Here is a 24,998-nt window from a genome sequence, read left to right on the forward strand (position 1 = left end):
GCAGCGTCGGTAGACTTTCCTCATCAGCGCCCCCTCTGTTCAGGAGAAGACTGCAGCTAGCGTCACCACCACCAGCACAGGTATAAATAGTCACGACGATTTCATGACGTCACAGATGCGCGCGCCAACTGGGCTGCAGTTACTGTAAAACACGCTTTAGCACTTTCTTCAAAAAGTTTCAAATCAAGGATTTGCATATTCACGCCTGTATCGTTTGCTCTGGTCTGAATCACAAAGTACAGACGACACAAAGTACACAATGATAGTTCACAGCTGCCCAAACAAACCACACCAAGAGGAAACAACTCTAAAGACATTCAACACAACTAAAGGTTAGCCTAAAGACTTCAGGAGACAGCCTAAAGACTTCAGGAGACAGCCTAAAAGACTTCAGGAGACAGCCTAAAGACTTCAGGAGACAGCCTAAAGACTTCAGGAGACAGCCTAAAGACTTCAGGAGACAGCCTAAAGACTTCAGGAGACAGCCTAAAGACTTCAGGAGACAGCCTAAAAGACTTCAGGAGACAGCCTAAAGACTTCAGGAGACAGCCTAAAGACTTCAGGAGACAGTCTAAAAGACTTCAGGAGACAGTCTAAAGACTTCAGGAGACAGTCTAAAAGACTTCAGGAGACAGTCTAAAGACTTCAGGAGACAGTCTAAAGACTTCAGGAGACAGTCTAAAAGACTTCAGGAGACAGTCTAAAAGACTTCAGGAGACAGCCTAAAGACTTCAGGAGACAGCCTAAAGACTTCAGGAGACAGCCTAAAAGACTTCAGGAGACAGCCTAAAGACTTCAGGAGACAGCCTAAAGACTTCTCAGATCTAATGATAGTAGTCGGTGCCCAACACAAAAACACTGCAGAACAAAAACTGTACATCTTTATCTTTGTTCTAAATTCATCACAGCTCTTTGATATCTTTTAACGTCAAGACATAGAACTGATGTTAGCGTTCTCTATCTAACCCTAACGTCAGGACATAGAACTGATGTTAGCGTTCTGTATCTAACCCTAACGTCAAGACATAGAACTGATGTTAGCCTTCTCTATCTAACCCTAACGTCAGGACATAGAACTGATGTTAGCGTTCTCTATCTAACCCTAACGTCAAGACATAGAACTGATGTTAGCCTTCTCTATCTAACCCTAACGTCAGGACATAGAACTGATGTTAGCGTTCTCTATCTAACCCTAACGTCAGGACATAGAACTGATGTTAGCGTTCTCTATCTAACCCTAACGTCAAGACATAGAACTGATGTTAGCGTTCTCTATCTAACCCTAACGTCAAGACATAGAACTGATGTTAGCGTTCTCTATCTAACCCTAACGTCAAGACATAGAACTGATGTTAGCCTTCTCTATCTAACCCTAACGTCAAGACATAGAACTGATGTTAGCGTTCTCTATCTAACCCTAACGTCAGGACATAGAACTGATGTTAGCCTTCTCTATCTAACCCTAACGCTAGGACATAGAACTGATGTTACGCTCTATCTAACCCTAACGTCAAGACATAGAACTGATGTTAGCGTTCTGTATCTAACCCTAACGTCAGGACATAGAACTGATGTTAGCGCTTCTATCTAACCCTAACGTCAAGACATAGAACTGATGTTAGCCTTCTCTATCTAACCCTAACGTCAGGACATAGAACTGATGTTAGCGTTCTCTATCTAACCCTAACGTCAGGACATAGAACTGATGTTAGCCTTCTCTATCTAACCCTAACGTCAGGACATAGAACTGATGTTAGCGTTCTCTATCTAACCCTAACGTCAGGACATAGAACTGATGTTAGCGTTCTCTATCTAACCCTAACGTCAGGACATAGAACTGATGTTAGCGTTCTGTATCTAACCCTAACGTCAGGACATAGAACTGATGTTAGCCTTCTGTATCTAACCCTAACGTCAGGACATAGAACTGATGTTAGTCGCTTCTATCTAACCCTAACGTCAGGACATAGAACTGATGTTAGCGTTCTCTATCTAACCCTAACGCCAAGACATAGAACTGATGTTACCGTTCTCTATCTAACCCTAACGTCAAGACATAGAACTGATGTTAGCGTTCTCTATCTAACCCTAACGCCAAGAATAGAACTGATGTTAGCCTTCTATCTAACCCTAACGTCAAGACATAGAACTGATGTTACGTTCTCTATCTAACCCTAACGTCAGGACATAGAACTGATGTTAGCGTTTCTATCTAACCCTAACGCCAGGACATAGAATGATGTACGTTCTCTATCTAACCCTAACGTTGGACATAGAACTGATGTTAGCGTTCTCTATCTAACCCTAACGTCAGGACATAGAACTGATGTTAGCGTTCTCTATCTAACCCTAACGTCAGGACATAGAACTGATGTTAGCCTTCTCTATCTAACCCTAACGTCAAGACATAGAACTGATGTTAGCGTTCTGTATCTAACCCTAACGTCAAGACATAGAACTGATGTTAGCCTTCTCTATCTAACCCTAACGTCAGGACATAGAACTGATGTTAGCCTTCTGTATCTAACCCTAACGTCAGGACATAGAACTGATGTTAGCGTTCTGTATCTAACCCTAACGTCAGGACATAGAACTGATGTTAGCCTTCTGTATCTAACCCTAACGTCAAGACATAGAACTGATGTTAGCGTTCTGTATCTAACCCTAACGTCAGGACATAGAACTGATGTTAGCGTTCTGTATCTAACCCTAACGTCAGGACATAGAACTGATGTTAGCGTTCTCTATCTAACCCTAACGTCAGGACATAGAACTGATGTTAGCGTTCTCTATCTAACCCTAACGTCAAGACATAGAACTGATGTTAGCGTTCTGTATCTAACCCTAACGTCAGGACATAGAACTGATGTTAGCATTCTCTATCTAACCCTAACGTCAGGACATAGAACTGATGTTAGCGTTCTCTATCTAACCCTAACGTCAGGACATAGAACTGATGTTAGCGTTCTCTATCTAACCCTAACGTCAAGACATAGAACTGATGTTAGCGTTCTCTATCTAACCCTAACGTCAGGACATAGAACTGATGTTAGCGTTCTGTATCTAACCCTAACGTCAAGACATAGAACTGATGTTAGCGTTCTCTATCTAACCCTAACGTCCGGACATAGAACTGATGTTGCGTTCTCTATCTAACCCTAACGTCAGGACATAGAACTGATGTTGCGTTTCTATCTAACCCTAACGTCAGATAGAACTGATGTTAGCGTTTCTATCTAACCCTAACGTCAGGACATAGAACTGATGTTAGCGTTCTCTATCTAACCCTAACGTCAAGACATAGAACTGATGTTAGCGTTCTCTATCTAACCCTAACGTCCGGACATAGAACTGATGTTAGCGTTCTCTATCTAACCCTAACGTCAGGACATAGAACTGATGTTAGCGTTCTCTATCTAACCCTAACGTCAGGACATAGAACTGATGTTAGCGTTCTCTATCTAACCCTAACGTCAGGACACAGAACTGATGTTAGCGTTCTGTATCTAACCCTAACGTCAGGACATAGAACTGATGTTAGCGTTCTCTATCTAACCCTAACGTCAGGACACAGAACTGATGTTAGCGTTCTCTATCTAACCCTAACGTCAGGACACAGAACTGATGTTAGCGTTCTCTATCTAACCCTAACGTCAGGACATAGAACTGATGTTAGCGTTCTCTATCTAACCCTAACGTCAGGGCACAGAACTGATGTTACGTTTTCTATCTAACCCTAACGTCAGGACACAGAACTGATGTTAGCGTTTCTGTATCTAACCCTAACGTCGGACATAGAACTGATGTTAGCGTTTCTCTATCTAACCCTAACGTCAAGACATAGAACTGATGTTAGCGTTTCTATCTAACCCTAACCGCCAGACATAGAACTGATGTTAGCGTTCTCTATCTAACCCTAACGTCAGGACATAGAACTGATGTTAGCGTTCTCTATCTAACCCTAACGTCAGGACATAGAACTGATGTTAGCGTTCTCTATCTAACCCTAACGTCAAGACATAGAACTGATGTTAGCGTTAACTGATGTGAATAAATAAGTAAGTTGGACCCCCGTCCCCCACTGGGGGAAACCCTGAACACTGCAGTATCACTTATGACACATCTGCAGAGGACTACAACTCCCATCAGCCCCACATCTTCTGGTTGATCTTGGTGTTCCCCCCTCTCATTCCCCCTGCTCTGTTGTTCCCCCTCTCATTCCCCCTGCTCTGGTGTTCCCCCTCTCATTCCCCTGCTCTGGCGTTTCCCCCTCTCATTCCCCCTGCTCTGGTGTTCCCCCCTCTCATTCCCCCTGCTCTGGTGTTCTCCCCTCTCATTCCTCCTGCTCTGGTGTTTCCCCCTCTCATTCCCCCTGCTCTACGGTTTTCCCCTCTCATTCCCCTGCTCTGGTTTCCCCTCTCATTCCCCCTGCTCTGGCGTTTCCCCTCTCATTCCTCCTGCTCTGGTGTTTCCCCCTCTCATTCCTCCTGCTCTGGTGTTTCCCCCTCTCATTCCCCCTGCTCTGGTGTTTCCCCTCTCATTCCCCCTGCTCTGGGTGTTTCCCCTCTCATTCCCCCTGCTCTGGTGTTTCCCCTCTCATTCCCCCTGCTCTGGTGTTTCCCCTCTCATTCCCCCTGCTCTGGTGTTTCCCCTCTCATTCCCCCTGCTCTGCGTGTTCCCCTCTCATTCCCCCTGCCCTGCGTTTCCCCCTCTCATTCCCCCTGCTCTGGCGTTTCCCCTCTCATTCCCCCTGCTCTGGCGTTTCCCCCTCTCATTCCCCCTGCTCTGGTGTTTCCCCCTCTCATTCCCCTGCTCTGGTGTTTCCCCCTCTCATTCCCCTGCTCTGGCGTTTCCCCCTCTCATTCCCCCTGCTCTGGTGTTTCCCCCTCTCATTCCTCCTGCTCTGGTGTTTCCCCTCTCATTCCTCCTGCTCGGCATGTTTCCCCCTCTCATTCCCCCTGCTCTGGTGTTTCCCCCTCTCATTCCCCCTGCTCTGGCGTTTCCCCCTCTCATTCCCCATGCTCTGGCGTGTCCGAGCCCCTAAACCAGAGACATTAGGAAACCCTTCTGACCTGTTGTGGTTCTGACGCCAACGTTCCTCCTCCTGATTGGCTCTTATCGGTCACGAGGAATCGTTCTCTGAGACTAACCCTACTAGCGTTACCATGGTAACTAACAGCAGGGGGAGGCGTCTCCAGGACGATGATGAGATACGATGTTAGAGATCACTTTGGGCTCAAAACTCAAACGCTTAAAAACCAAAAGGTAGCGCTGGAGATGGAGCCTGAGACACTGTAACAATATAGATAATATATATAATATATATAATAATACATAATATAATATATATAATATAATATAATAGATATATGTAATATAATCTATAATTTAACCTGCAGGGGAACACTGTGACAGAGTGAAACATCCTGCTGCTGGGTTTTATTTCCTCCCTCTGCCTCCATCACCGGGCGGCCATTTTCTCTCCCTCCTCTCTCCATCATCCCTGCCTCCACCCTCCCTCCATCCATCCCTTCTCCATCCCTCCCTCTCTCCCTCCATCCCTCTTTCTCTCCATCACAGGAAAAACATACCCAACAGACATGAATGCAACAGAAAAGGGAGCCGAGGACAGACAATGACAGACAGAAGAACCTAACCTCCTCCGTTCGTCCTCCCCCCTCCTTCCTCCCCCTCTCCCTCTCCCTCTCCCTCCCCCGTCTCCCTCTCTCTCTCTCAATAATCCCTTTGTCCTGACATAAAACACAGATTCAGCGGAGGACGGAAGAATAAAGGATGAACGGATTGTAGATAAAGAAAGAGAAAATGGCAGCTCACCCCATCGCTGTCGCCTCCATCACCTCCCTCTCTCTCTCTCTCTCTCTCTCTCGCTCTCTGACAGAGTCAGCTGGGCCAACCAACAGCCAATCAGGAGCCAGACACAGAGAAGGGGGGGAGGGAGGGGGCTGCCTCTCCCTCCTCCTCCCAGAATGCTTTGCAGCTGCTGCTGCAGGCAGATTGACTGGGTCACACACACACACACACACACACACTCTCTTCATTAAAGATTAATTGATTAGATGTCAACCATTAACCTTTTAACCTCTGCAGTAGAAAGTCAGATTGTTTGTTATTTGAAAGAAAATCTCTTCAGAAAACTGCAGTTTTAAAAGTAACTGTCGTTCCTTTTTTAGCCTTTTATATTAAAATCAATGTTCAGTCTGTTCAGGAAGAGAAGTGGAAGTGATCTCCTTTCATTGGTTTAAACTCAACTAGCAGGTTGTTGTATTTTATCAGAATACAGAAAGCAGCAGAAGTGAGAAGGCTTTAATATGTGATTACCATTAGGTGATGTGTATTATCTCATGTATTAATATGTGATTAATATGTGATTACCATTAGGTGATGTGTATTATCTCATGTATTAATATGTGATTATCATTAGGTGATGTGTATTATCTCATGTATTAATATGTGATTAATATGTGATTACCATTAGGTGATGTGTATTATCTCATGTATTAATATGTGATTACCATTAGGTGATGTGTATTATCTCATGTATTAATATGTGATTACCATTAGGTGATATGTGTATTATCTCATGTATTAATATGTGATTACCATTAGGTGATATGAGTATTATCTCATGTATTAATATGTGATTATCATAGGTGATATGATTATTATCTCGTATTAATATGTGATTACCATTAGATGATATGAGTATTATCTCATGTATTATTAATATGTGATTAATATGTGATTATCATTAGGTGATATGAGTATTATGTATTATTAATATGTGATTATCATTAGGTGATATGAGTATTATCTCATGTATTAATATGTGATTAATATGTGATTATCATTAGGTGATATGAGTATTATCTCATGTATTAATATGTGATTAATATGTGATTACCATTAGGTGATATGAGTATTATCTCATGTATTAATATGTGATTACCATTAGGTGATATGAGTATTATCTCATGTATTAATATGTGATTACCATTAGGTGATATGAGTATTATCTCATGTATTAATATGTGATTATCATTAGGTGATATGAGTATTATCTCATGTATTAATATGTGATTAATATGTGATTATCATTAGGTGATATGAGTATTATCTCATGTATTAATATGTGATTACCATTAGGTGATATGAGTATTATCTCATGTATTAATATGTGATTAATATGTGATTACCATTAGGTGATATGAGTATTATCTCATGTATTAATATGTGATTACCATTAGGTGATATGAGTATTATCTCATGTATGGTGTAGTAGGGACAGTTTGCGTGGGTATGGAGTGCTGTGGGCTGCCAGTCGTGACTGAGCTCCATCTACCTCCCAGCAGGCCGGGGTCTGTGGAGGAGGGCAGGCCGGGCGGCGAGGCAGCTACACAGGCAGCACCGGCCGCTGAACTCCGACACACAGTCGGACAAAATTTGCAATTAGACATACATTTTCGTAAAACGGCCCATATTTGACCTCTACATAGTTGATTTCTCGCATAAAAAAGTCTCAGAAGTGAATTTAATGGTAAAATAGCAGATGAACAATGTATACAATTTCTGAGATCTGCGTGACCTAGAGTCAGAAGACTACCTGATCTCAGGTCAGTTGTGTAGCCTATGCAAATGTTGGGGCGGGACAAAGAGAGACTAGAGCCAAATGAGGAGGAGCCCCAATAGTTGACCTCAACTATGGGGCTCGTTGAGATTCGCCTGTTTTCAGAGGCAGTTTCAAATGGTGAGATTTGCAGAGAAAAGAGGTGTCAATGGGATTTAGAGGTTCTATGTATGTCCTAGTTACTCTCCAAACTGTCATTATTCGACTATAACAAGGTAAAATCAGTTTTGCATTCTATCACCCCTTTAAAGTTCCCTGGACTCAGGCTGTATCTACGCTGCTACGTTTCCATTTCTGAGCGGCATTTTGAGACAGAAACGATCTCCGTCCACAGAACTAATCTGCATCCACATTAACATGTCTGACATCACAGACCACATGACATCACAGACCACATGACATCACAGACCACATGAACATCATGTGCCGGAGTAAACAGAAAGCAGACTCATCCAGGGACCTGTTGCACAAAACCAGGATAAGGGATTAAGCCGGGATATTCAGGTTATCCTGGATGAATTTAGCTTTGACTTGGTTGCACAAAAGCAGGTTGAATTAAACCCAGCCAAGTAACCATGGCGATTTATTCTTTGCAGCTAGCCTGCTCCAGAGCAGGCTAGCTATATAGGGGGGATCCTCCCACACCGTGCAGCGGTGGAGACTTTTAGCGTCAATAACGACGACAACGGCACCTGACCAAACGTCCGTATTTTACCAGATGGGAGTGAGAGTGTGTTGGAATGCCACAAAGCTTCTTCATCATTTTATTTTGGGGCTGTCACTTGTCATCTTGGAGCTTGGGAGTGAGAATAAAAAAAACATCAATAATAGGCTAATAGACTACATTGTTTTACAGCAGTGGTTCTCAACCTTTTTTGTGCCAGCGCCCCCCTATCCATTATCCAGGTCCCTAACGCCCCCCATGAAATATTATGTAGGCTAATTGCCCTGGATATTAAGGATTACGCCCTAATATAGGCCTATTATTGTTGTTACTATTGTTATTAAAAATAATCAATAAATCAAATCATTGAATGACAAACAACACATGTATTAGTTTCCCAGGTATCAAAAAAGCCACGTGAATAGAAATATTTACAGTTTTTTTTTTTTAATGCAACCATTTGACATTCAAATTAAATAACCGCAGCCAATCAGAACTACTAGATATGTAACATTCAAACTATAATTAGGTATTATCAAAAGGCCTGCTGCATGGTGTGAACCTCAGCACCTTTAGAAGAGGACTATCATTTGAATGTCCTTTTTTGGTTGTGAAGTGACCTTGGGTGTCATGAAAGGCGCTTTAAATAAAATGTATTATTATTATTATTATTATTATTATTATTACAAACACTAACAGTAGCCAATCAGAAACAGCTAGCAATTTAACATTCAAATCTATTTTTCATTCAAATTGTTCCAACGGAAAACAAGCTTGCACTCTATCATGGGGTAAAAGCAGGATCACATGGCGCCGCCGTATGCCACACTCGTACGCCATGGAAAAAAAAAAAAACACTACAACAAAAAAAAAAAAAACACAAAAAAAACAAAAAAAAAAGATTTTAATTTTGGGATACAAACACTTGAAGAACGACACCTACTGCCGAATGGAAATAAGTTTACAACCTTTGAAAGTTAGTGAGAGCCCTTTGTTGATGCTTAGAAGAGTATAAGTTAGAAGAGTCTAGGTTAGAAGAGTCTAGGTTAGAAGAGTCTAGGTTAGAAGAGTCTAGGTTTGAAGAGTCTAGGTTTGAAGAGTCTAGGTTTGAAGAGTCTAGGTTAGAAGAGTCTAGGTTTGAAGAGTCTAGGTTTGAAGAGTCTAGGTTAGAAGAGTCTAGGTTTGAAGAGTCTAGGATTGAAGAGTCTAGGTTTGAAGAGTCTAGATTAGAAGAGTCTAGGATTGAAGAGTCTAGGTTAGAAGAGTCTAGGTTAGAAGAGTCTAGGTTAGAAGAGTCTAGGTTTGAAGAGTCTAGGTTTGAAGAGTCTAGGTTTGAAGAGTCTAGGTTTGAAGAGTCTAGGTTTGAAGAGTCTAGGATTGAAGAGTCTAGGTTAGAAGAGTCTAGGTTAGAAGAGTCTAGGTTAGAAGAGTCTAGGTTAGAAGAGTCTAGGTTAGAAGAGTCTAGGATTGAAGAGTCTAGGTTTGAAGAGTCTAGGATTGAAGAGTCTAGGTTAGAAGAGTCTAGGTTTGAAGAGTCTAGGTTTGAAGAGTCTAGGTTTGAAGAGTCTAGGTTTGAAGAGTCTAGGTTTGAAGAGTCTAGGTTTGAAGAGTCTAGGATTGAAGAGTCTAGGTTAGAAGAGTCTAGGTTTGAAGAGTCTAGGTTTGAAGAGTCTAGGTTTGAAGAGTCTAGGTTTGAAAGTCTAGGTTTGAAGAGTCTAGGTTTGCTATCGCCTGTCTTGCGAGTAAATAGCAGAAAAAAACGTTTGGAGAAGCGCAACCCCACATCGCGCTGCGTTTTGAGGAGGTGGAGTCCCGTACAGTAAACAGCGACATCTCTGCCTCTATCGCTTCAACAAGAACGTTTTAAAACAGCAAACACAAGCCCTGAATTGCCCGGGAGTTTGGGGGACAGCTAAATGTTTGCCAAACAACAAAGCACAGTCGATATCTCGCGCGTAAAAAAAATAAAAATCTAAACCCCATCTCTTTTCTCTTTTTCTTCGTGAAATTAAGCTGCCTTCAGGTACAGTAGGAAACGTTGGGTTCTATAAAAGATCTGACGAAAAACTGTTACTGTGAAATATAAAGTCTACTTGTGCTACATTGGGGGATTAAAGAATACATCAGCCGACTTTCCCGCGCACCCCTGGCGGCGCATTGCATTTTACTGAACGCAGCTTCACGCTGAAATACGGAGCTCATTTAAACGATGCTGGCGTCCCCGTTTCCTTGAAGGCAGCACGAGCTGCGCCAAACAATGATCCACCGTCTCGTCCAGTTGCAGTGCCGTGAACTGGCAGGTTTTTAATGTTGCAGAAAACTGTTTTTGCAAGTAGTTTAAGTGTAAACATGTATTGTTATTGTGAATCTTTGGTTTAAACTAGCTTTCAAACAAACGCCCCCAAGGGCACCTCAGCCCACTTTCCAAAATATTGCTTCCAGCCCCCATCATCTTCTGAACGGCCCTGGGCCATACCTTCGTTGAGAAACACTGTTTTACAGATATGCTTACAGTGTGTATTGAAGTCACTTCTTTTTCTAATTTTTGTCCAGTCATGCTTGTTCTGTATGATCATGAATTGTAGAAAGATATTTAGAATTATACATAGCTCATAGAGATTTGTGCATATGGTTGTAAAACATATTCTTGCATTATGAATAAGGGTTTGAAATTAAGCCTAGTCCTTAGGGTAAACATTAATTCCCTCTGCTCACTTTTATGGCAAAGTAGGCTAAATAATAATACATTTAATTTATATAGTGCTTTACATGGTAGGCTAAAGGACACTTTACAGTAAAACCAGCACATTTAGCACATAAAAACAGATACAGCAATAAAACCTACACATAAAACAAGCATATTAAAGCAATTAAAACAGAATGTACAACTTTGTAAAAATGTGGAGTGACTAGTAAGTAAATGTTTTTAAATCCATACGCATTCAGTCGGTCCGCTATGGTCTGTCGGGACCACACACGAGGAGAAATCGGGCCAAATGTTGGATATCCCGGATTTGAGATGGGAGCGGTCCCGACGTCCTTCCGAGCAGACGAGCGCAGTCTTAACACACGGCAGGAACATCTGATCAGATTATTTTACCATAATCGGAGCATCCTTAAGATTGTCGGGAGGGGGGAATCGGGGCTAAAGTCTGCCGAATTATCCTGCCGTCTGAACCAGGCTTAAGTCAAGCTGTGCTTTTTCATTTATCCTGGATATCTTCATTCTACTTTTGTGCAACAGGCCCCAGATCATGGATGTAGAAGTTAATAAAAGAAGATCAGCATTGTTTACGTCCTAGTCTGTGTCCTGTGTGTGTACATTGTTTACATCCTAGTCTGTGTCCTGTGTGTGTGTACATTGTTTACGTCCTAGTCTGTGTCCTGTGTGTGTGTACATTGTTTACATCCTAGTCTGTGTCCTGTGTGTGTACATTGTTTACGTCCTAGTCTGTGTCCTGTGTGTGTACATTGTTTACATCCTAGTCTGTGTCCTGTGTGTGTACATTGTTTACGTCCTAGTCTGTGTCCTGTGTGTGTACATTGTTTACATCCTAGTCTGTGTCCTGTGTGTGTACATTGTTTACGTCCTAGTCTGTGTCCTGTGTGTGTGTACATTGTTTACATCCTAGTCTGTGTCCTGTGTGTGTACATTGTTTACGTCCTAGTCTGTGTCCTGTGTGTGTACATTGTTTACATCCTAGTCTGTGTCCTGTGTGTGTACATTGTTTACATCCTAGTCTGTGTCCTGTGTGTGTACATTGTTTACGTCCTAGCCTGTCCTGTGTGTACATTGTTTACATCCTAGCCTGTGTCCTGTGTGTGTACATTATTTACGTCCTAGCCTGTGTCCTGTGTGTGTACATTATTTACGTCCTAGTCTGTGTCCTGTGTGTGTACATTGTTTACATCCTAGTCTGTGTCCTGTGTGTACATTGTTTACATCCTAGTCTGTGTCCTGTGTGTACATTGTTTACATCCTAGTCTGTGTCCTGTGTGTACATTGTTTACGTCCTAGTCTGTGTCCTGTGTGTACATTGTTTACGTCCTAGTCTGTGTCCTGTGTGTGTACATTGTTTACATCCTAGCCTGTGTCCTGTGTGTGTACATTGTTTACGTCCTAGCCTGTGTCCTGTGTGTGTACATTGTTTACGTCCTAGTCTGTGTCCTGTGTGTGTACATTGTTTACATCCTAGCCTGTGTCCTGTGTGTGTACATTGTTTACATCCTAGTCTGTGTCCTGTGTGTGTACATTGTTTACGTCCTAGTCTGTGTCCTGTGTGTGTACATTGTTTACGTCCTAGCCTGTGTCCTGTGTGTGTACATTGTTTACATCCTAGTCTGTGTCCTGTGTGTGTACATTGTTTACATCCTAGCCTGTGTCCTGTGTGTGTACATTGTTTACATCCTAGTCTGTGTCCTTTGTGTGTACATTGTTTACATCCTAGTCTGTGTCCTGTGTGTGTACATTGTTTACATCCTAGCCTGTGTCCTGTGTGTGTACATTGTTTACATCCTAGTCTGTGTCCTTTGTGTGTACATTGTTTACGTCCTAGTCTGTGTCCTGTGTGTACATTGTTTACGTCCTAGCCTGTGTCCTGTGTGTGTACATTGTTTACGTCCTAGTCTGTGTCCTGTGTGTGTACATTGTTTACATCCTAGTCTGTGTCCTGTGTGTACATTGTTTACATCCTAGCCTGTGTCCTGTGTGTGTACATTGTTTACATCCTAGTCTGTGTCCTGTGTGTGTACATTGTTTACATCCTAGCCTGTGTCCTGTGTGTGTACATTGTTTACATCCTAGCCTGTGTCCTGTGTGTGTACATTGTTTACGTCCTAGTCTGTGTCCTGTGTGTGTACATTGTTTACATCCTAGTCTGTGTCCTGTGTGTGTACATTGTTTACGTCCTAGTCTGTGTCCTGTGTGTGTACATTGTTTACATCCTAGCCTGTGTCCTGTGTGTGTACATTGTTTACATCCTAGCCTGTGTCCTGTGTGTGTACATTGTTTACGTCCTAGTCTGTGTCCTGTGTGTGTACATTGTTTACGTCCTAGTCTGTGTCCTGTGTGTGTACATTGTTTACATCCTAGTCTGTGTCCTGTGTGTGTACATTGTTTACGTCCTAGCCTGTGTCCTGTGTGTGTACATTGTTTACGTCCTAGTCTGTGTCCTGTGTGTGTACATTGTTTACGTCAGTTACGTACATTAATTTCTGAAGATGTGAACAACCTACGCTCCAAAGGACCGCAGGATACGCCTGGCAGCCATCTTACGTACGCCAACACAGAGCTAAAAGTCTATCTGGCCTTCAAGCAGGGCTCGACACAAGCAATGGCCCGATGGCCCGGGCCAGTAAAAACGTATGTCGGGCTGGTTGATTGGCCAGTACCAACGTCATACAGAGTGGCACGAAGCGTGTGAATGTTAACATTTCACATTTTCACCTCAGGTAATTTATAAACAATTCATTTGGATACAAGCGTTGCATTTTGGAAGATAGATTGGATTCTACAGCGATGTCAGCGCACCACACAGCAGGGCGGGGTGTGGCGTTCCACGCAGCACATGTACTGACTGGAAACGTTACCGAGGATTATTTTACGCCGATGGCACAGATGAACTAACGTTACACTCGTTACTGTAAGTAGCCTAGCCTACAATAAAACCTCCATGATTAAAGAGTCAATACTTATCAATAACCCACCTACCTGTTGTACAGGCATAATCATGTAGAAAGCGATATTTCAGTCTGCTCTGTCTGCGCTGTCCACTCTCGTCCACCGCGCTGTGCAAACACAGCTCTACTCTGCAGACACAGCTCTACTCTGCAGACACAGCTCTACTCTGCAGACACAGCTCTACTCTGCAGACACAGCTCTACTCTGCAGACACAGCTCTACTCTGCAGACACAGCTCTACTCTGCAGACACAGCTCTACTCTGCAAACACAGCTCTACTCTGCAGACACAGCTCTACTCTGCAGACACAGCTCTACTCTGCAGACACAGCTCTACTCTGCAGACACAGCTCTACTCTGCAGACACAGCTCTACTCTGCAGACACAGCTCTACTCTGCAGACACAGCTCTACTCTGCAAACACAGCTCTACTCTGTAAACACAGCTCTACTCTGCAGACACAGCTCTACTCTGCAGACACAGCTCTACTCTGCAGACACAGCTCTACTCTGCAGACACAGCTCTACTCTGTAAACACAGCTCTACTCTGCAAACACAGCTCTACTCTGCAGACACAGCTCTACTCTGCAGACACAGCTCTACTCTGCAGACACAGCTCTACTCTGCAGACACAGCTCTACTCTGCAAACACAGCTCTACTCTGCAAACACAGCTTTACTCTGCAGACACAGCTCTACTCTGCAGACACAGCTCTACTCTGTAAACACAGCTATACTCTGCAAATAGCGACTTTACAAACAAGCTAAAATGAAAGATGTCAGTTTGTAGTCTAACGGTTTATCTTAGTTTGCAACCAATCTTGAACTTTGGACAAACTCTTGTAAACATAGCTGCTGTCTAAACGAGCCATCCTCTCCACTGGAGCGGTAAACCTATGGATGTATTATAAGACCAAAACAAATACACGTGGCTACTTAATATGCACGTGAATGACATCGCGTTCTTCATTCTTGATGTTGCTGGTTGTGTCATTTAGCAACAACATTGTCTTATTTCAAATGAGGCCTACAGGATGAATGCTAGCCTGCTTATCAGTCCATTCATCATTACAGCTGCTGTTTTCCACAACTTTTCACTTCAGGCTCTGTGACAGTGACATGTTTCCCTGACAACAGGCCTTTCTTTCTGTAAGCATTCTCCACCAATCAGGACACGGATTACGTTTCAGTAATCAAGACTTTAACCATCACTCCTCAGTGAACTGCCCCCTAATCTGAGATCATTTTCTAGTTAAGTAGCCTATCTAGTTATCATTATGGATTTTCCATGTTTTTAGGGGGTTGCTTACACTAATACATGTATGTGAAAAAAATATAGCATTAATTTAGTAAGAAAGTAAAATATCAAACAAGGAGATGCGTATTAGGTATAATTTTATTTTCTTTATTTGAAAGTCTGGCACCTGGAGTGTCTGCTTAAAAAAATTCTGGCCCTTGGAAAAATGTAGTTGATGACCCCTGGTCTAGCTTTACTGCTAATGGACCATTTTTACAGCAGACATGTTGACTTGTCATAGTAGGAAAAGCACAGCTGAAACTGATAACCTTAACGATGGCTCAGTTCCATCAAGTGTCCCAGGAAGATATTTCAGTGAGTCAGCATGACCAATACCAGGACCTCTCCTAAGTGGAATGCAGCCATCAGTAATGGTTTAATACCAGGGTCTCTCCTAAGTGGAATGCAGCCATCAGTAATGGTTTAATACCAGGGTCTCTCCTAAGTGGAATGCAGCCATCAGTAATGGTTTAATACCAGGGTCTCTCCTAAGTGGAATGCAGCCATCAGTAATGGTTTAATACCAGGGCCTCTCCTAAGTGGAATGCAGCCATCATTAATGGTTTAATACCAGGGCCTCTCCTAAGTGGAATGCAGCCATCATTAATGGTTTAATACCAGGACCTCTCCTAAGTGGAATGCAGCCATCAGTAATGGTTTAATACCAGGGCCTCTCCTAAGTGGAATGCAGCCATCAGTAATGGTTTAATACCAGGGTCTCTCCTAAGTGGAATGCAGCCATCAGTAATGGTTTAATACCAGGGTCTCTCCTAAGTGGAATGCAGCCATCAGTAATGGTTTAATACCAGGACCTCTCCTAAGTGGAATGCAGCCATCAGTAATGGTTTAATACCAGGGTCTCTCCTAAGTGGAATGCAGCCATCAGTAATGGTTTAATACCAGGACCTCTCCTAAGTGGAATGCAGCCATCAGTAATGGTTTAATACCAGGACCTCTCCTAAGTGGAATGCAGCCATCAGTAATGGTTTAATACCAGGGCCTCTCCTAAGTGGAATGCAGCCATCAGTAATGGTTTAATACCAGGGCCTCTCCTAAATGGAATGCAGCCATCAGTAATGGTTTAATACCAGGACCTCTCCTAAGTGGAATGCAGCCATCAGTAATGGTTTAATACCAGGACCTCTCCTAAGTGGAATGCAGCCATCAGTAATGGTTTAATACCAGGACCTCTCCTAAGTGGAATGCAGCCATCAGTAATGGTTTAATACCAGGACCTCTCCTAAGTGGAATGCAGCCATCAGTAATGGTTTAATACCAGGACCTCTCCTAAGTGGAATGCAGCCATCAATAATGGTTTAATACCAGGGTCTCTCCTAAGTGGAATGCAGCCATCAGTAATGGTTTAATACCAGGACCTCTCCTAAGTGGAATGCAGCCATCAGTAATGGTTTAATACCAGGGTCTCTCCTAAGTGGAATGCAGCCATCAGTAATGGTTTAATACCAGGGTCTCTCCTAAAGTGGAATGCAGCCATCAGTAATGGTTTTAATACCAGGGTCTCTCCTAAGTGGAATGCAGCCATCAGTAATGGTTTAATACCAGGACCTCTCTCTAAGTGGAATGCAGCCATCAGTAATGGTTTAATACCAGGACCTCTCCTAAGTGGAATGCAGCCATCAGTAATGGTTTAATACCAGGACCTCTCCTAAGTGGAATGCAGCCATCAGTAATGGTTTAATACCAGGACCTCTCCTAAGTGGAATGCAGCCATCAGTAATGGTTTAATACCAGGACCTCCTAAGTGGAATGCAGCCATCAGTAATGGTTTAATACCAGGACCTCTCCTAAGTGGAATGCAGCCATCAGTAATGGTTTAATACCAGGACCTCTCCTAAGTGGAATGCAGCCATCAGTAATGGTTTAATACCAGGACCTCTCCTAAGTGGAATGCAGCCATCAGTAATGGTTTAATACCAGGACCTCTCCTAAGTGGAATGCAGCCATCAGTAATGGTTTAATACCAGGACCTCTCCTAAAGTGGAATGCAGCCATCAGTAATGGTTTAATACCAGGACCTCTCCTAAGTGGAATGCAGCCATCAGTAATGGTTTTAATACCAGGACCTCTCCTAAGTGGAATGCAGCCATCAGTAATGGTTTAATACCAGGACCTCTCCTAAGTGGAATGCAGCCATCAGTAATGGTTTAATACCAGGACCTCTCCTAAGTGGAATGCAGCCATCAGTAATGGTTTAATACCAGGACCTCTCCTAAGTGGAATGCAGCCATCAGTAATGGTTTAATACCAGGGTCTCTCCTAAGTGGAATGCAGCCATCAGTAATGGTTTAATACCAGGGTCTCTCCTAAGTGGAATGCAGCCATCAATAATGGTTTAATACCAGGGTCTCTCCTAAGTGGAATGCAGCCATCAGTAATGGTTTAATACCAGGGTCTCTCCTAAGTGGAATGCAGCCATCAATAATGGTTTAATACCAGGGTCTCTCCTAAGTGGAATGCAGCCATCAGTAATGGTTTAATACCAGGGTCTCTCCTAAGTGGAATGCAGCCATCAGTAATGGTTTAATACCAGGGTCTCTCCTAAGTGGAATGCAGCCATCAGTAATGGTTTAATACCAGGGTCTCTCCTAAGTGGAATGCAGCCATCAGTAATGGTTTTGAATACACCTGTGCTTTTCCTACTATGACATGTCAATGTCTGCCGTGAAAAACGTTTATGACACAACATCCAGTGGCAGTGGCTAGCTGGGTTATAACCATTTTCTGAAGCTTCATAGTAGGTACGATGTATATTTTCCTGCGTTTTTTTGTCCTTTGCCAATCACACCTATTATATTTATTTCAGGGCCAGTAAAAATGTAGAAGGGGCCAGCAAAACTCTGATCTACTGGCCCCGGGGCCAGTGGGGATTTTTTTTATGTTGAGCCCTGCTTTAAGGGTCAGCCCATCCTGTGCTGCTGTAATTAGGAGCCCTGTGAATGTGTAGCAGGAGAAGTTAGCCCTCTCCTCGATCTCATGGTGTTGGTGGAGAAGGAGAACCAGGAAATGAGTCTCTCTATGAACTTTAACTCCTCTCTGACACTGCCCATGATACTTGGTACTTGATACTAAATAAAGATCAAATATAAGAATTAACTTTATTAGAGTTATTAGATAACCATTAATAAAATACTATTAGTATAGGGGTCAGGAAACTTCACTAACGTTGAACCCTGTGTACACACACACACACACACACACACACACACACACACACACACACACACACACACACACACACACACACACACACACACACACACACACACACACTATATATTGTAGCTACAGTACTGATGTAAATACAGTTCTAGAGTACTGTAGTTATGTATTTCCAGTGAGTACTGATGTAAATACAGTTCTAGAGTACTGTAGTTATGTATTTCCAGTGAGTACTGATGTAAATACAGTTCTAGAGTACTGTAGTTATGTATTTCCAGTAAGTACTGATGTAAATACAGTTCTAGAGTACTGTAGTTATGTATTTCCAGTAAGTACTGATGTAAATACAGTTCTAGAGTACGTAGTTATGTATTTCCAGTAAGTACTGGTGTAAATACAGTTCTAGAGTACTGTAGTTATGTATCCAGTAAGTACTGGTGTAAATACAGTTCTAGAGTACTGTAGTTATGTATTTCCAGTAAGTACTGATGTAAATACAGTTCTAGAGTACTGTAGTTATGTATTTCCAGTGAGTACTGATGTAAATACAGTTCTAGAGTACTGTAGTTATGTATTTCCAGTAAGTACTGATGTAAATACAGTTCTAGAGTACTGTAGTTATGTATTTCCAGTAAGTACTGATGTAAATACAGTTCTAGAGTACTGTAGTTATGTATTTCCAGTAAGTACTGATGTAAATACAGTTCTAGAGTACTGTAGTTATGTATTTCCAGTAAGTACTGATGTAAATACAGTTCTAGAGTACTGTAGTTATGTATTTCCAGTAAGTACTGATGTAAATACAGTTCTAGAGTACTGTAGTTATGTATTTCCAGTAAGTACTGATGTAAATACAGTTCTAAAGTACTGTAGTTATGTATTTCCAGTGAGTACTGATGTAAATACAGTTCTAGAGTACTGTAGTTATGTATTTCCAGTAAGTACTGATGTAAATACAGTTCTAAAGTACTGTAGTTATGTATTTCCAGTGAGTACTGTTGTAAATACAGTTTTAGAGTACTGTAGTTATGTATTTCCAGTGAGTACTGCTGTAAATACAGTTCTAAAGTACTGTAGTTATGTATTTCCAGTGAGTACTGATGTAAATGCAGTTCTAGAGTACTGTAGTTATGTACCAGTGAGTACTGATGTAAAACAGTTCAAGTACTGTAGTTATGTATTTCCAGTAAGTACTGATGTAAATACAGTTCTAGAGTACTGTAGTTATGTATTTCCAGTGAGTACTGATGTAAATACAGTTCTAGAGTACTGTAGTTATGTATTTCCAGTAAGTACTGATGTAAATACAGTTCTAAAGTACTGTAGTTATGTATTCCAGTAAGTACTGATGTAAATACAGTTCTAGAGTACTGTAGTTATGTATTTCCAGTAAGTACTGGTGTAACTAAAGTACGTAGTTATGTGTTTCAGTAAGTACTGATGTAAATACAGTTCTAGAGTACTGTAGTTATGTATTTCCAGTAAGTACTGATGTAAATACAGTTCTAAAGTACTGTAGTTATGTATTTCCAGTAAGTACTGATGTAAATACAGTTCTAGAGTAATGTAGTTATGTATTTCCAGTAAGTACTGATGTAAATACAGTTCTAAAGTACTGTAGTTATGTATTTCCAGTGAGTACTGATGTAAATGCAGTTCTAGAGTACTGTAGTTATGTATTTCCAGTAAGTACTGTTGTAAATGCAGTTCTAGAGTACTGTAGTTATATATTTCCAGTAAGTACTGGTGTAAATACAGTTCTAGAGTACTGTAGTTATGTATTTCCAGTGAGTACTGTTGTAAATGCAGTTCTAGAGTACTGTAGTTATGTATTTCCAGTGAGTACTGATGTAAATGCAGTTCTAGAGTACTGTAGTTATGTATTTCCAGTGAGTACTGTTGTAAATGCAGTTCTAGAGTACTGTAGTTATGTATTTCCAGTGAGTACTGTTGTAAATACAGTTCTAAAGTACTGTAGTTATGTATTTCCAGTGAGTACTGATGTAAATGCAGTTCTAGAGTACTGTAGTTATGTATTTCCAGTGAGTACTGTTGTAAATGCAGTTCTAGAGTACTGTAGTTATGTATTTCCAGTGAGTACTGTTGTAAATGCAGTTCTAGAGTACTGTAGTTATGTATTTCCAGTGAGTACTGCTGTAAATACAGTTATAGAGTACTGTAGTTATGTATTTCCAGTGAGTACTGCTGTAAATACAGTTCTAGAGTACTGTAGTTATGTATTTCCAGTAAGTACTGATGTAAATACAGTTCTAGAGTACTGTAGTTATGTATTTCCAGTAAGTACTGATGTAAATACAGTTCTAAAGTACTGTAGTTATGTATTTCCAGTAAGTACTGATGTAAATACAGTTCTAGAGTACTGTAGTTATGTATTTCCAGTAAGTACTGATGTAAATACAGTTCTAGAGTACTGTAGTTATGTATTTCCAGTAAGTACTGATGTAAATACAGTTCTAAAGTACTGTAGTTATGTATTTCCAGTAAGTACTGATGTAAATACAGTTCTAGAGTACTGTAGTTATGTATTTCCAGTGAGTACTGCTGTAAATACAGTTATAGAGTACTGTAGTTATGTATTTCCAGTGAGTACTGCTGTAAATACAGTTATAGAGTACTGTAGTTATGTATTTCCAGTGAGTACTGCTGTAAATACAGTTCTAGAGTACTGTAGTTATGTATTTCCAGTGAGTACTGATGTAAATACAGTTCTAGAGTACTGTAGTTATGTATTTCCAGTGAGTACTGATGTAAATACAGTTCTAGAGTACTGTAGTTATGTATTTCCAGTAAGTACTGATGTAAATACAGTTCTAGAGTACTGTAGTTATGTATTTCCAGTAAGTACTGATGTAAATACAGTTCTAGAGTACTGTAGTTATGTATTTCCAGTGACCACTCTGTGACAACAGCAGCAGCTCTGTTAGCGGTTAGCCGGTAGCTCAACATGACTTTAACGTTCAGTTTCCCAGAATGCACCCAGAACAACCGTTACCGGCCGTCTGTCTGTCGGTCATCACACACAGTTTGCTTCTGTCCGTCCCCGTGTAACCTGGGAACCGTCCCGGTCCCCAAAACACCGACATCCAACCCAAACAAACGGTTAGCACGGAGCTAAGCTAACATCCAACCCAAACAAACGGTTAGCACGGAGCTAAGCTAACATCCAACCCAAACAAACGGTTAGCACGGAGCTTAGCTAACATCCAACCCAAACAAACGGTTAGCACGGAGCTAAGCTAACATCCAACCCAAACAAACGGTTAGCACGGAGCTAAGCTAACATCCAACCCAAACAAACGGTTAGCACGGAGCTAGGCTAACAGAGCTAACAGTGTACTAACGGCCGGGTTCTTACCTGAAAACGACCGAAGTCCTTCAGACGTTAAACCGTTAGAACCGTCACAACCGTCAGAGGCGGCGGAGGCCGCTCATGTCTCCGCTCAGAGCGGGAAAACAGTTCAACAAAGTCGGAAGAAGTTTTAGCAGGAGACGCTGCAGCTGCGGTGGTCCGCCATCTTGTGTGTGTGTGTGTGTGTGTGTGTGTGTGTATTTCGCTCTGTGTGTGTGTGTGTGTGTGTGTGCCCACAATATAATATGATTAGACATTACACACACAGACACACATACACACACACACAAGGAGAGACACACACATACACACACAAAGAGAGAGAGAGACACACACACACACACACTGGCTCTGATTGGGTAACAGCTGAAGGAACATGTGAGAGTGTGGAGACTTTGAGCTCTGATTGGGTTAGGAGCTCTGATTGGGGCTGGCTCTGATTGGGTTAGGAGCTCTGATTGGGGCTGGCTCTGATTGGGTAACACCTGAAGGAGTGTGTGTGGTTAGGGTTAGTGTAGTGTAGTGTAGTGTAGTGACAGTAAAACAACAAAGGAGGAAGATTCTCAAAGGTCCCGGATCAGCTGTTCGCTACAACCCATTCTGAATGTGTTTGAGTGGACTCAGCTGAAGAAGCAGTACGGACTTTATAATAAAATATGAGTAAGTAAAGACCATAGATATTGTTCTATATCTATGGTAAAGACCCATAGGGTATATATCTATGGTAAAGACCCATAGTGTATATATCTATGGTAAAGACCCATAGGGTATATATCTATGGTAAAGACATGTATATATCTATGGTAAAGACCCATAGTGTATATATCTATGGTAAAGACCCATAGTGTATATATAAAGACCCATAGGGTATATATCTATGGTAAAGACCCATAGTGTATATATCTATGGTAAAGACCATAGGGTATATATCTATGGTAAAGACCCATAGGGTATATATCTATGGTAAAGACCCATAGGGTATATATCTATTACCATAGTGTATATATCTATGGTAAAGACCCATAGTGTATATATCTATGGTAAAGACCCATAGGGTATATATCTATGGTAAAGACCCATAGGGTATATATCTATGGTAAAGACCCATAGTGTATATATCTATGGTAAAGACCCATAGGGTATATATCTATGGTAAAGACCCATAGGGTATATATCTATGGATAAAGACCCATAGTGTATATATCTATGGTAAGAACCCATAGGGTATATATCTATGGGTAAGACCCATAGTGTATATATCTATGGTAAAACCCATAGTGTATATATCTATGGTAAAGACCCATAGGGTATATATCTATGGTAAAGACCCATAGGGTATATATCTATGGTAAAGACCCATAGGGTATATATCTATGGTAAAGACCCATAGTGTATATATCTATGGTAAAGACCCATAGTGTATATATCTATGGTAAAGACCCATAGGGTATATATCTATGGTAAAGACCCATAGGGTATATATCTATGGTACCATAGTGTATATATCTATGGTAAAGACCCATAGGGTTATATCTATGGTAAAAGACCATATGGTATATATCTATGGTAAAGACCCATAGTGTATATATCTATGGTAAAGACCCATAGGGTATATATCTATGGTAAAGACCATAGGTTATATATGTAAAGACCCATAGTGTATCTGTGTGTAAAGACCCATAGGGTATATATCTATGGTAAAGACCCATAGTGTATATATCTATGGTAAAGACCCATAGTGTATATATCTATGGTAAAGACCCATAGGGTATATATCTATGGTAAAGACCCATAGGGTATATATCTATGGTAAAGACCCATAGTGTATATATCTATGGTAAAGACCCATAGTGTATATATCTATGGTAAAGACCCATAGGGTATATATCTATGGTAAAGACCCATAGGGTATATATCTATTACCATAGTGTATATATCTATGGTAAAGACCCATAGGGTATATATCTATGGTAAAGACCCATAGGGTATATATCTATGGTAAAGACCCATAGTGTATATATCTATGGTAAAGACCCATAGGGTATATATCTATGGTAAAGACCCATAGGGTATATGTAAAGACCCATAGTGTATATATCTATGGTAAAGACCCATAGGGTATATATCTATGGTAAAGACCCATAGTGTATATATCTATGGTAAAGACCCATAGTGTATATATCTATGGTAAAGACCCATAGGGTATATATCTATGGTAAAGACCCATAGTGTATATATCTATGGTAAAGACCCATAGGGTATATATCTATGGTAAAGACCCATAGGGTATATATCTATTACCATAGTGTATATATCTATGGTAAAGACCCATAGGGTATATATCTATTACCATAGTGTATATATCTATGGTAAAGACCCATAGGGTATATATCTATGGTAAAGACCCATAGGGTATATATCTATGGTAAAGACCCATAGTGTATATATCTATGGTAAAGACCCATAGGGTATATATCTATGGTAAAGACCCATAGTGTATATATCTATGGTAAAGACCCATAGTGTATATATCTATGGTAAAGACCCATAGGGTATATATCTATGGTAAAGACCCATAGGTGTATATATCTATGGTAAGAGACCCATAGTGTATATATCTATGGTAAAGACCCATAGTGTATATATCTATGGTAAAGACCCATAGTGTATATATCTATGGTAAAGACCCATAGTGTATATATCTATGGTAAAGACCCATAGGGTATATATCTATGGTAAAGACCCATAGGGTATATATCTATTACCATAGTGTATATATCTATGGTAAAGACCCATAGGGTATATATCTATTACCATAGTGTATATATCTATGGTAAAGACCCATAGGGTATATATCTATTACCATAGTGTATATATCTATGGTAAAGACCCATAGGGTATATATCTATGGTAAAGACCCATAGGGTATATATCTATGGTAGAACCCATAGTGTATATATCTATGGTAAAGACCCATAGTGTATATATCTATGGTAAAGACCCATAGGGTATATATCTATGGTAAAGACCCATAGGGTATATATATCTATGGTAAAGACCCATAGGGTATATATCTATGGTACCATAGTGTATATATCTATGGTAAAGACCCACATAGGGTATATATCTATGTAAAACCATAGTGTATATATCTATGGTAAGGA

At 41.1% G+C, this 24,998-nt stretch overlaps 2 protein-coding genes across 2 annotated transcripts in view; one reads left to right on the top strand and one right to left on the bottom strand.

The window, feature by feature from the left end:
- Positions 1 to 22,052, bottom strand: part of apc (APC regulator of WNT signaling pathway) — a 49,559-nt gene extending 27,507 nt beyond the window's left edge. Inside the window, 1 exon segment of the mRNA XM_039779454.1 lies at positions 21,841 to 22,052. The gene's annotated coding sequence lies outside the window, so the exon portion shown is untranslated.
- LOC120545317 overlaps positions 1 to 24,998 on the top strand; it is a 376,621-nt gene that overhangs the window by 179,564 nt on the left and 172,059 nt on the right. The gene's annotated exons all lie outside the window — the stretch shown is intronic.

The sequence above is a fragment of the Perca fluviatilis genome, chromosome 17, assembly GCF_010015445.1.
Source record: "Perca fluviatilis chromosome 17, GENO_Pfluv_1.0, whole genome shotgun sequence".
NCBI classification, from domain to species: domain Eukaryota; kingdom Metazoa; phylum Chordata; class Actinopteri; order Perciformes; family Percidae; genus Perca; species Perca fluviatilis.